The sequence below is a fragment of the Brienomyrus brachyistius genome, chromosome 4 (genome assembly GCF_023856365.1).
Source record: "Brienomyrus brachyistius isolate T26 chromosome 4, BBRACH_0.4, whole genome shotgun sequence".
Lineage (NCBI taxonomy): Eukaryota > Metazoa > Chordata > Actinopteri > Osteoglossiformes > Mormyridae > Brienomyrus > Brienomyrus brachyistius.
Genome location: NC_064536.1, coordinates 22,994,956 through 23,007,616, shown reverse-complemented (window position 1 = coordinate 23,007,616; position 12,661 = coordinate 22,994,956). Strand labels below are relative to the sequence as shown.

The following is a 12,661-nucleotide window of genomic DNA, read 5'->3' as shown; positions in this document are numbered from 1 at the left end:
GGGGGGGGACTTCTCCCTCTGTTGTTACCAAAATTCCTTGCTATCAGGGTATATGAATGTATACACACATCAGCCACGAGACAGAATAAGACCATTCCTGTATACTGCTGCCACATAGTGGACACAAAGAAGACTGCACAAAAATGTTAAATCATTCTGTTAGTCTGCATTTACCCTCTGCACTAAAAACAGGAAGTGACTAAACCATAATAGATCATCCGTTTTTCTGTATGTAATAATAAAAAAAAAAAATCAGTAAACGTCTATCTGTTTGCCCTATTTGTGATTACGGAATACTGAGAGTATTTGATTTTACAGCAGGGTTCATTCATTCATTCATTCATTCATCCATCCATCATCCAGCTGTTTATCCTGGTCAGGGCACCAGTCATCAAGGAGCAATTAGAATTTAAACATATAAATCTATTACGAATGTTATTCGTAATGTATTGAAAAGTCTCTGTTGTCTGTATGTTTACCTTAAACATGCAACTGTGATCGAGAGCGGGTACTTGTCTCTAGTCACTATTTTATTTTACGTTCCCCAGCGCCCGCATACAATAATCTACAGTACCTTTCATTTTCATAGACTGACTGCAAAAGTATTTATACTGTTTCACCACCAGAGCGCTCACATTCTCATTTACTACGTTGACACACAGTGTCCATAGCTTTGCTTCCCTCGTGTGGCTGTGAACTGTAATTTCAGCCTGTGCTTTTCTTGAAAGTACTCAAGGTAGTAAAAGCTATTTGTCCATTAGACTGACAATATTTTCATTAGTCATGAAATATCAAATATCATCTTAGATAAATCCAAGATATTTCTCTGGTAAACTGTAAGTTATGCATGAAAATCAGGTGACAAACCAAAAAAATTTATATAATGTTAGTTTCGAATTCAAGCAGGCTTTTTATGCATTGATAGTGATAACATGCAATGATGCCAAGAGCTATAGAATGGATAATATATTAATTATTTTGCTGATACTAGAACAATAAAATTTGTATAGATATAAAAAAAAAAAAAAACGTTTTATTTGCCATATTCTACAACTGCATTGGAAAGCTTACTTGTTTAGACATAGTATACAAAGAATGACAAACAGCACCCAAATAAATATTAACAGACAATTGAAAGACATGCAGAACTGCAGAGAAATACCCTTGTGATACATTTATCATTATAATTCACAAACTCCACAGATGCAAACATCTAAAGTCAAAATTTGTGACACTGTGAAATATCCTATGAGGCTCCAGGGCTGAGAGCAGCTTGTGGTCGCTGTGGTTTGGGTCCCGTGATGCACTTTGCTACAGCAGTGGTCAGTGTATATCCATGCAATGGATGGAAGTTGTCAGGGGTAACGCTAGACCCCTCAATTTTAACCAGATTATGCAGAAAATATGTAAAAATCAAATCTGTGGATTAATGAAAGTTATATTATAAAAGCCAGTTCTATCTAAATCTGACACAGTCCATATTACACAGACCTGCATGTTGTACCTGATACCACATGATAGTTTCAAATCCCGTGACCCTTTTGCTGTAAGTCTACATCATCTGGGGAATCATATAATAATATATGATCAGATGAACTTAATTGATCCTGGGGGGAAATTTTTCATACAGCAGCAAGATACATAAACTGCAAACGTGATCGGAAGGTCGCCAGTTCGAGACCCAGCCTCGGCAGAATAGTCACATGTCTGTGGGTCCTTGACCAAGGCCCATAACCCCCAGCTCCAGGGGGCCACACATCGGCTGCCCCTGTGCCATCAGCCCTGAGCTATGGAGAGCAAGATGGGGGAAGGCAAGAATTAGATTCCAACTCGTACTCATGCAATGTGATATTGGCAATTAATAAATGTGTGCAAATAACAATTAATAAAGGTCTACACATATTTTAGATCATTCATTCATTCATTCATTTTCTACATACTTTTCCAGTACAAAGTCAGTAAAGTACAGGGAGCATTGAGCTGATATAAGGCAGCACAGGGCACAAGGCAGAGGAAAATCCAGGACAGGATTCCAGTCTGTCACAAGGCAAACACTCACATACAGTCACTATGGGCACTTTTAGAGGCACCAATCCACCTAGACCATGTGACTTTAGATATGATACCAGAGACCTCATAGGAAACCAGTATATATACAGGAAGAACATGCAACCTCTACACAGAGAGCTGGGCCAGATACCAAAACCACAAGCCTGGAGGTGTGAGGCCCCCACGCTGCCCCCAGTGTCTAACAGCTAGAGCTTAACTAGCTCTGCAAACCTGCTGCAGAGTGAAAGACAAGCAGGTCTAATCTCCACCCCTGAAGACCAATTTATTCTTTCAGTATCACACAGGGTGAGGTGACATTAATTTCGTTATCAAGGGATTACGCCAGATATCTGTTGATGATGCATGTTTAGCCCAGATTTTTTGTTTGGTGGAGATCATGCACATTGTTGCATGTCGACTGCGCTTGTGCAAGATAATGGACTAGATCTTTCCAGTAGGTGGCAGCACTGACTTTCATAGACCAACCAAAATACAGCAAAGCCACATGGAAAAGGGAAGTATGAACGGGGCTTAATTGAGGCAGATCTTGAGCCCTGATAAACAGAGACCTGCTGCAGTAGCACATGAAGCTGGGTGTTTAGACCCCTCTGACTGTACACACAGAAATGACTGACGGCATCCCGGCTGTCTGCTCACATAACCACCTGTGCTGCTGAAATGACCCCAGTAAGATAATCGTACACAACACAGAACATCAAAGCATACAAAGGACAAGGGCATTTTATCTGCACTAACAGTCTTTGTACTGTTTGGTTACTAAAGAAACACATGGCAGTATTACAATGAATACTTAGATATTAAATTTATATTATCAATAACCTGTTACATGCAAATATTAGCATAGCAATTGCAAATGTTTTGATACAAACACCCAGGGGAGTTTCCAGCTACTGAAAAGATCAGGGACTGAGTCAAGTTAACAGGGGTTTGACTTTTTTCTCTTTTGAAGGAAGATTGGCATCGGGGGTAAAATACTCAGAGCTACAGCCCTGACTGATCTGGCCTAATGACGCCCATGAATACAACCATAGGAATCCAAAAAATATTCACAATTACAGATACAATGTTATGTAAAGCAGATGAATCTTTGCAGAATTGACATTTTGCGATTTCTCCTGACCAGATCTCCATCCTGATCTCCATACTGTAGCTGACAGTGTGTGAGGAGCAGGAGAGAGATCTCTACTCAGTTCACTGTAATGAGTGACACTCACCTGTGAGCCCAGCAATGAGAAGAAACAGGAGCATCAGAGGATCCATGCCTGTGTGTGTCACTGAGCCCAGATCTGTGGAGAGTGACACTCACTTCCTCATCCTCTGTACCTTCACTGTCTCTGTCGTTTCTATTCTTACACACAGCAGGCAGAGCGAAGGGGGAGTGGAGACTTTAAAGAGGAAGTGAGAAAACCACAAGGCTGAATGTTTAGCCCTTCAGAAAGTCAGACCATTATTATTAGTGTGTAGAGAATTAAATCAACTGTCTATGCACAGACTCAATTCACAAAATAAAAAATCTGCATGAATAAAGAAGACCATGAATTTCTCTGTTTATCATATTTATTATTAGTATAATTATCTGTATTCTAATGCTGGAAGCACACAGTGTAAAGTGAGGTAAACCTTCAACAGCACGTCAGTCCATCGCAGGGCACTGGAAGGTGGAGAAATGCCATGTGATAATAATAATCGATACTTTATTGATCCCCGTAGGGAAATTGTCTTTTACACCTCCCACAACTTGCTCTTTTTTCATAGAGGAAGTTGCCTGCGAAGGGCTGCCACCCATAGCGGCGCCCAGGGAGCTGGGGGTTAAGGGCCTCGCTCAAGGACCCACAAGCTGAGGCTGGGTTTGAACGTGCAACTTTCTGATTACAGGCACAGCCCACAGAGCCACACACTGCCCCCAATAACCCAGATGGGACTCGAACCCACAATCCCCAGCTCCGGAGGCTGATGCCTTATCCATTAGGCCACTGGGTCAGTGGTATCAGTGATCAGAGGAAGGATCAGAGGAAGCCTGCAAACTGCAGAGAGACACAGTCATGGTCACATTCAAAGCCAACTCTCAGGAGTGCTGAGATAGCAGGTGTATCAGTCAGATATCTAATATCATGATGAGCTAAAGACACAGAGGGATTTTGAGGAACCACAGCAAGACCAACAGGAGACATGGGCTCCTGACAGTAAGGCCTCAAGATCCATCATTTCACTGTTGCAGTCCAGTTGCTCTTAGCTGCAGCTGCAGCCAAAGAAAAAAAAAACGTAAATCTTCAGCTTGCCCACTTTCCTGTGTTAGTCATGTGACTCACAGCCATTTTCTGCAGCTTCACAAGTAAACTGAAATAAACTGCGAGGTATAAAACAGTGATATCACATCCTGCCTGCCATGTCTGCCTGACCCTCCTGTCTCCTCCCTCACGTGACCATGATGGGCTACACCTGATGCTTGTTGCCCCTCATTAGTCTATGTATACAAGCACCTGTTTGTCTCACCATCGCTTGTCTGGTGATTAACATCACTTCTCCTGTCCGTCCGTGTCCTTCTTTGTCCTAACCTTCTCATTCTGATCCCTGCAGTCGTGTTAATTTGCAGTCCCTGTGTGAATAGTTTAATTAAACCTCCTTTCTGTTTTGCGAAACACCTATCCGGGATTCCCGCATGTTGTGACAGAATGATTGAACAATTCAATCCTTCAGTGCATTTTCCCATTACAGTGTCTCTAGGCACTTTACATTATCGCTGCCCAAAGCCCCCAGTGAGGAAGCCAGAGGCAACAGTGGCAAGAAAAATCTCCCTAGAAGAAAGAAACTTTTGAGGAACCAGACGCAGAGGTGGAGCCCATCCTCCAGGGGCCGGCAGAGGAAGTCAAATGAGCAAGATAACAGGTATCTCTAGGAACCTCCTTCGCTTCACATCTCCACCTGCACACTCTCCCCTGACCTCCTCCTAGTATCTGAGCTTCACGCACAGTGATGGTTGGTAGACAATCCCCTCAACGACCCACTGAGCAAGAGCGACCTCGAGGACCCTGAGGAGTCGCCCGGCGGGTGGATCACCCCACCCATACTGGGCTCTCCTCCACGATGAAGAAGACACCCCCACATTGACCCTCCAGAGCCCCGTGTCTCCATGGTGGGCTGGTTTGACACTCTGTCCTCTATCCTAAGTCCCGGTGCAGTCAGCAGTATCTCCTGGGCTGCAGTAGAGGGGCTGGCTGAGTCTCCGTCTCCAACAGAGGGAGATGGGGGACACACTATCTGGATCAGTCACCCAGACTCTTGTCTACTCGACGTTATCCCGCCTGACGACACTCCTGCTGCGGCTGAGAGGAGAGGAGCCACGCTGTCCTCCTGCTCCTGCCCTGCAGTTCTCTCAGCACCCTGCGGCCTCACTGGCCCTCCGAGCCTCTCAGGTCCTCTCCAGAATCATTGTAGCTCAGAGAATAAAAATACATGCAAGTGAAGCAAATATGTCCTATATGTTTTTCACTCATGCGCATAAAGCATAAAGCAGCTAAATCATTAGCATGATGCAGAAAATATTCTCAGACACTTATTCTGAGAAGCAGAAATGTCGTCATACAGGATGTGAGTGTGACACTCTGCAGAAACACTGTGTGCTGTATACAGAGGGTCTGTCCTCAGGCCTTTGGTTCAGCCTTTATTATGTGTTATACAGTTTTCTATAGTGTCACTGTAGTAGGTCCTTTTAATCTCTGTGGATCAGTAGGAAACAAGAGGCCTAATAGGAAGGTGTCACTGTAAGACAGGGGTGGGGGCTGTCCTGGGGGGGGCAAAGTCAGGTGATGAGCACATTGATTCACTTCACCTGGGCCTTATCAGCCGTCCTATCAGACTGAGAGCTATTTGTGTTTCTCTCAGCCCCCGACAGACACAGATGCCCAAATTCACAGCCTGTCATTTCATTATAGATATAGATCCTACTCACCAACTGACCACAAACTTTATCGTCATGCTGCCTTTGCACAGCCCACCTCACCAACATCATCACTTACAGTAATGGCTGGCTGTGGCATGTGTGGCTGGGGCTCTACAACAGCAGGAAACTGTCTGCAGGACAATAAACCCTGCAGCTTGCAGGTAGCTTATTGGCTGGGGGGTTGTAATTGGTCTGGACTGACTTCCTGTCCTGAGAAGCTGGGGGGGGTCAATGCTGGTGCTGGATCAGTGTCATTCTTACAGTCTTGATGCAGTCTTTGGCAAAGTTCTCTTAAGATCCCATTCCTGCTGGATTTCCTGTTACTTTAACTATGCAACTATGCAATTTTGTTCCTAAAGAAAAGTGCATAATATAATTCTGTCATACTTTAATATACTGTACATATACTATAATATACTGTAATATACTATACATAATTTAATATACTGTTGTTGGTAGGTAATTCGCTCCTGCCTAGATCGAAGACACAAAGCTGGAGGCAAAATTCCATGCTATCAGGGTATATGAATGTATACACACATCAGCCACGAGACAGAATAAGACCATTCCTGTATACTGCTGCCACATGGTGGACACAAACAAGACTGCAGTCAAGTGTAAAATCATTCTGTCAGGCTACATTTAACCTCTGCACTACAAACAGGAAGTGTTTAAACCACAATAGGTCACACATTATTCTATACTGTATGTAATGGAAAAAAATTGTTCACTAAACATCTACCTTTTCTGCTTATTTGTGACTACAGATTACTGTGAGTATTTGATTATACAGCAGAGGTCATTCATTCATTCATCCGTCCTCCAGCTGCTTATCCTGTTTCTTCATCTTAATCATGAAATTGTGATTTAGTGCAAGTACTAATCTCCCATGACCATTTTACTTTATGTTCTGGTGACACGCAGTAATTTTCATTTCCATAGATTGATTGTGGAAGTAATTTACATCGTTTCACCGCCAGACGGCTGACATTTTCATTAACATGTTTACAGTGGATATAAAAGTTACACAACCCTGTTAAAATACCTGGCATTTGTAATGTAAAAAATGAGGCCAAAATGAATCATTTCAAAACTTTTCCCACCTTTAATGTTACCTGTAATCTGCACAATTCAATTGAAAAGCAAACAAATCTGTTAGGGGGAAACTATAAAAAATATGCAAGTTGCATACAGTAAGTCTGCACTCCCTTAAACTTATACTTTGATGAAGCACCTTTTGATTTCATTACAGCAGACAGTCTTTTTGGGTTCACACCTGCAGGCAATTAAAGTGACGCTGATTAACCCCAGATGAAGTTCAGCTGTTCTAGTAGGATTTTCCTGACATGATTCACATAGAGCTTACAAAGCATCAAAGGGATCTCATTCCTGAAAGGTATCAGTCAGTAGAAGGGTACAAAAAAATTCCATGACATTAGATATACCATGGAACACAGGGAATGGGACAGACAGAACCAGGAGGCGAAACAATAAGGGAGGTAGGACACACAGGGTAAACAGGAACTGGGATGGGGCCACCAGATGAGGGAACACAGCTGGGAACAGACCTTGGGGACCAGGGACCTATAAACTGGGAACAGGACACGGGAACTGAGGGACAGAACCAGAGAGAGACCAGTTGGAAACAGGATGTGAGGACTGAGGGACAGGAACAGGAACAAGAGGCCAGGACCAGGAAAGAGAAGGGGAACTGAAAGGGAAAGGAAAAAAAATGAGCCTGATGGGACAACAGGCTCAGGAACCGAGGAGGAAGGGACTGGGTAGTAATAGACTCGGGTCAAAGGGACACTGGAAGGTTGCCAGAGTGGGGACGAGACACACAAGGATGGGGTGAATAGACCACCACAGGCCTAGATGAAGAATGAGCAGCTAAAATTTAGGAGATGGAGGCAAGTGAAGTGTGTGGATGGAAACCACAGGATGGGAACTGGAGGGCGATGAGGAGACTACAGAATGGGAGCTGGAGGGTGACAGGGGGACTGGAGGGTGACAGGGGGACTGCAGGACGGTAATAGGCAGGAGAGTTGGAAACTGGTCCTGGATGGCTGGCATGAGTGATATGTCCCTGTCTCCCCCTTTGAAAGACAGAGAACCAGCCTGGCCCTGTACTGCTCCCCTGCCTGCACCACAGATGGAACAGGTGCTTGGGGCCTAATAAGCCCAAGCCTCAGGTGGAGGCTGGAGCCTGAAACGTGGGACTCAGGACCAGGTCCAAGGGTTCCCACTCCAAGTCCTCTGGAGCGGTATCCTCCAGGTCCATCCCCACTAGGATGGGGGTGACCTCGTGCCAATATGCAGGGCCCAAGGCAAACTTGGGCGGAGCTACAGGGGCCAGGGTGACCTCGGGCAGAGCTACAGGGGTAAAGTCAGGATGAGTGGCCCCATGTGGGCTGGAATCGGGAGTTAATAAAAGTCCGAGAGAAGTTCCCCGAATTCTCTCAGAAGCAAAGTGTATGATCCCGGTGGTCTGTGTACTATAAGAATATATATGGGCGGGTCGGACACCATGTGAATTATCATTGCTTCAAATGTTCAAATAGGGTGACTCAGAGATACATTTCACTACAAGTTCTACTGTATGTGATGAATAAACCTCTTGAATCTTGAATCTAATTATAAATAAAGGCAATGTTTTGAGATGTGCACCAAGTCTCTAAGCAGCGGTTTAGGGAGAGTAGCGTACTTTAGGTTACATCCCCTCTACAGAGAATTGGTAAGTGTGGCAGGGGGGAGTGATGGACGATCCATGTTGCAGCTCACAGAAACAACAAGGGACTTTATTGTATCTGAACTCAAAACAAAGAGAAACAAAAGGAAGCATGAGGGGTATAAAGACAGGCAGGTAGAAAACAAGAATGAAAGCAAGGAGAAGCACAGAAGAAAACAATGCAGAACACAGAGAAAGGCAGGGAGTGAGCAGCCGCACGCAGGAACAAATACAATGGCCGACTCGGGAACAGGGTGGGGGCAGGCACTTAAATACACATAATAACGAGGGCTTCCACAAAGGACAGGTGGGGGCTATAACTAAACGAGAGGCTGTGGGCAATGAAGAACAGGTGAGGGTAATCACCATCAATTACACACTAGGGACTAAGGCTACACTGGAGATAAAGGGAACACAGGTGAAATAATTACAAAACTACTGCAGATAACCAGATACAAACAAAAACAAGATCCGATACAGAAATAACCAGAATGCAAGGTAACAATGGGAAAAAAACAAAAACTCAAAATGTCAAACAAAGTGAAGCTGGGCTCTGTAGAGCCTCAAACCCATGACAAGGAAAATGCTTGGTTTTCTGCTAAACATTCAACCCATTCAGCCACACAGCAGCCCAGACAGCAGTGGAACACACTAGGACCTGTGAAGCATAATAGACTAGGGGAACAGAAAGTGGAATTACCAGCGACACCAGCTGGACAAAGAGGGAAACTGGGACAGGTATTGACAGCTCTGTGTTACATCACTCTCTGACAGGGTCACTGATTGGTGGGATCTGGTACTGCAACGTGACCTGAAAACCACAAAAACATTCACTTTAAGCTTGAAAAATTCTTCTTCTTTTTAATCAGTTTAATATCTCCAGAAAATACAAACTGCACAGTAAACCATATCTATATCAATCATTTATTAAATCAGAACAAACAATTTAAGTTTCACTAATGAGTAAATTATTATTAACACTTATACTACAGTTAACCAGCAGGTGGCAGCAACGCGTTTGTGAAGCAAAAGCTATCAGTCATACAAAGCACTGGCTCTACTGGTTCCCATCAGGTAATCCAACACTGCAGACCAATCTCTCTATATTCCACTGACTCTCATGGTATGACTGGACAGACTGAGCAGGGCCGTGTGAGAGAGGCCTCACTGCAGTTACAGTAGCATGACCATACAGTGGTACCTCAGTTCACGAAATTAATTCGTTCGAGGACTCAGTTCGTGACCCGAAAATTTTTCGACCTGAATCAATTTTTCCTATTTAAAATAATGTAAATACAAAAAAATAATAAAAATAACATGTTTACGGAAGGCGGACCAATAACCAACTGAGCATACGCTTGTTGGCAGGCTGTTCGCTCGAAAGACGCCAAAACACGGAAAAGAACCACAAAACATCCCCCCCAAAAACTAAATAATTAACATTAAAAGACAGAGTAAACAACAATACAGTACTTTCGAAAATGTGATTTTTTCATTACACTGTACATTATTTTCATATGCCTGAATTTTTTATGCACATCTCATACTGCCACGCGCTGTATGGCGATGGACATCTTTGTTTGTACTGCAAACAAACAATACGCAGTTGTCACTATGTGTGAATGGAGAATATAACAGAAGTAGGAGTTACTTAATAATTTGTTATTAATGAAGTACTGTGATTTTATGCATTGATATGTGACTGTTAAAAACCATCACAAAAGCTATGACAGAACGTTCTCTCTATTTTTTTTTTTCAAATATTCAATCCCTGAAGAAATATAGTAAAGACATGCATCTGCGACAAGTTTTTGATACATTCCACAACCGTTATTGTTAGGAGAAAGCGCCGTAGCTTTCACTCCTACAATCTAGTTATGTTGGAGAAAGCGCCGTAGCTTTCACTCCTACAATCTCCTGTGTGAGGAAGCGCCGCAGCTTACCACTCACACACTTCCACTTCTAGGACCCAGGAATATTCGAGACAGCACACGTCTTTCTGTTTTACTTGCGCAAGGGTGCCCACTTCAGGTGCAACAGACAGTATCTGCGCCTCTGTTGAGTGTCACACCGGACAGTCCCTTGGCTTCTTTATTTATAGGGTAGGGGAGGGGTTACATGGGTCTTGTCTTTAACTAGTCAATGCTGTGTGAGGCCTCCGTGAAACAGGGTTAATACAAAGCATTACATATCTCAAGGTGGGCCCCCTGCTATGTTGACAGAATCTGTTTCCTTTCTCAAGGTCTCTTATTCCTGCGTCACAATCTGGTAGGCCCCTGTGAGGACATCTTGTCTGCAACCCTTTCTGGGCCATGGGTTAGTTGTTAAGGGTTGCACGTACACATATAGGAGGATAATAATATGATAAAATACACAGATACACTCTAACAGTTATAATGTTCACTTATTCGTGTTTCAGGTGGTTCTTTGGAGCGCTTTCAATGGACCCGTTTGGGGGATGTTTGTGTTCGCAGCCTGAAACACGGTTCGCGAGCCAGTACAAAAATTTTAGAACATCTGGTTTGTAACCCGATTTGTTCGTGAACAGGACTGTTCGTGGGTCGAGGTACCACTGTACTTTCTTGCTCTTCTGATTACAGCATAAACAAAACTATATGGAGACACATTTCATACAAGCACAGCAGGAACCTGCTGATACAGCCTTATGGTTTTTCATTTATATGCGCTAATAGAAGCTGTACATTAATCATTTTAACAGGATAAACAAGCTTGTATATTTCTTGTAAATTAAGCTTGTATATCAGAATTTCTTAAGACCCATTTTCACCCCTCCCTAATTTTATCTCTGATTGGATCCCCTCTTTCTATAGGTGCTCCAGTGCAGCTGAATGGCGATGATGGTGCAGATCAGATAAAACACACCAGTCCCAGCTTTCAGTACAGCATCCAGAACCTGCTCCCACCTGTCAGACATATAATACATCAGTGTGTCTGTCAGTCACACGTAACACATTTTAATCTGAAGAACAGTGCAGTGAATCTAATCTGATAGAATTATAAGCATGAACAGCAGCACCAATAAACCAAGTCCTACATACAGAGAGAGCTGGACCAAGGAGCTGAATAAAAGGCTGGATTTAAACAGTAAAATCTGACATGCTTTATAACAACATGGTACAGCCAAATCTGTACTGTTACACAGGATACATGTAACAGGAGACATTAACAAATAATATGAAAATAGCTACAGAATTTTAACTGCCAGTTTTACTGTTAATGTTGTACATTTATTAATATTTATATATTTCCACTTGTACATATATAGTTTTTATCATATTTCTGTTAATTTTTGCTACTCTATTCTTGTACTGTCCACTTTCTGCTGTGACTATGCAAATTTCCCGCTTGTGGGACTAATAAAGGATTCTCTTATTATCTTATCTTTCTTGCTGTGACTTTAAACAACATTTTATATCCATCCATATATCCATCCATCCATCCATCCATCTTCTAAGCTGGCCTTCAGCCTTTCCCCAGCAGCATAGAGCACAAAGCAGGGGCTCAACCTGGATGTGATGCCATCACAGGGAAATTATAATTAAGGAATAAAAGAAAATCAATGTTCCCATAAAGTAACAGAAGTTTCCCATCACTGTGTGATCAGGGAGACGCTCATAGCTGGACACCACACTGCTGTAAGTGCTGCTGGATGCTTACCTCTGTTTTTCATTATTCCCTCCTTCTTCATCATGTGCCAAAAATGGACAGCAGTGGAAACAAGAGAGAGGTTTGTTACATAAAAAATAAACATCCCTGTTCCTGGAGGCCAGTAGCGATTTTGGGCCCCTGAAAGCATATCAGATTGGGCCCCCAGCCTGGACCAATCCGATTATGTTCCTAATTTCTTTACGTCACATCAATTGGGGGTCCATGGAATCATCCTAACTCTACCCCCCTTTTTA

At 43.1% G+C, this 12,661-nt stretch overlaps 1 protein-coding gene and 1 non-coding gene across 2 annotated transcripts in view; both read right to left on the bottom strand.

Moving 5' to 3' along the window:
• The window catches only part of LOC125739920 (uncharacterized), a 645,903-nt gene that overhangs the window by 226,177 nt on the left and 407,065 nt on the right, over positions 1-12,661 (bottom strand). The gene's annotated exons all lie outside the window — the stretch shown is intronic.
• Positions 3,978-4,050, bottom strand: trnar-ccg (transfer RNA arginine (anticodon CCG)). The gene has a single exon. It is a non-coding gene; the product is annotated as a tRNA-Arg (tRNA).